Raw genomic sequence first — 1,435 nt, forward strand, 5'->3', positions numbered from 1 at the left:
GCCACTAGATGGCAGTAGAGGATAGGAAATCCACCAAAGGGGAGGAATGGTCAGCGAACACCATAGGTGGAGTTAAGGTGTAACGCCCACCTAGAAGGAGGAGATAAGGAGGAGTTAAGATGTAACGCCCACCTGAAGGGAGGGACAAGGTGGAGCTTAAGGTGAATATAAGGCGATGTTCGCTGACCACCAACTCGGTTCCATCCTGAGACCTGCAGGGATGTTGCTTGTTTATCTGTCCTTTATTGGAATAAACTCTTTTGCACCGACTCTTGACCGTCTCCAGTGAAGTTTTTGACTACGCCGTTTTTTGACTAAAGAAGAAATCTAATAGAGTAATTTTATTGAGTTTATTACGTTGGTTAGGGTAGGGACCAGGTCTTTCACTGGCCCGGCCGGCCCTTATTTCCGACCCGACAGTGTGATCTGTTTCAGTGTTCCCAACAGCTACACTTGCAACTAGCTGATGAGCAGTGACAAGAAGGACTTCTTAAACTGTACTTCATTCCAATTTGGAACTTATATATTTTCAAGTTTAATGGGTACGTTTTACAATCTCCATGAGTAATCAGTGATATTCTTTATATCATGTTCCAGTTATTCCATTGAATTTTAAAGTCTTGTAGTCATATGAGCTCAACATTATCATGGAGAGAGTGAACGCTGGCTTAAGTGTGTAAATCGACACTTATATAAAAAGGCATAGAAGATATACACTCACCTAAAGGATTATTAGGAACACCATACTAATACTGTGTTTGACCCCCTTTCGCCTTCAGAACTGCCTTAATTCTACATGGCATTGATTCAACAAGGTGCTGAAAGCATTCTTTAGAAATGTTGGCCCATATTAATAGGATAGCTTCTTGCAGTTAATAGAGATTTGTGGGATGCACATCCAGGGCACGAAGGTCCCGTTCCACCACATCCCAAAGATGCTCTATTGGGTTGAGATCTGGTGACTGTGGGGACCATTTTAGTACAGTGAACTCATTGTCATGTTCAAGAAACCAATTTGAAATGATTTGAGCTTTGTGACATGGTGCACTATCCTGCTGGAAGTAGCCATCAGAGGATGGGTACATGGTGGCCATAAAGGGATGGACATGGTCAGAAACAATGCTCAGGTAGGCCGTGGCATTTAAACGATTCCCAATTGGCACTAAGGGGCCTAAAGTGTGCCAAGAAAACATCCCCCACACCATTACACCACCACCACCACCAGCCTGCACAGTGGTAACAAGGCATGATGGATCCATGTTCTCATTCTGTTTACGCCAAATTCTGACTCTACCATCTGAATGTCTCAACAGAAATCGAGATTCATCAGACCAGGCAACATTTTTCCAGTCTTCAACTGTCCAATTTTGGTGAGCTCTTGCAAATTGTAGCCTCTTTTTCCTATTTGTAGTGGAGATGAGTGGTACCCGGTGGG

This window comes from Micropterus dolomieu, linkage group LG20 (genome assembly GCF_021292245.1).
Source record: "Micropterus dolomieu isolate WLL.071019.BEF.003 ecotype Adirondacks linkage group LG20, ASM2129224v1, whole genome shotgun sequence".
NCBI classification, from domain to species: Eukaryota; Metazoa; Chordata; class Actinopteri; order Centrarchiformes; family Centrarchidae; genus Micropterus; species Micropterus dolomieu.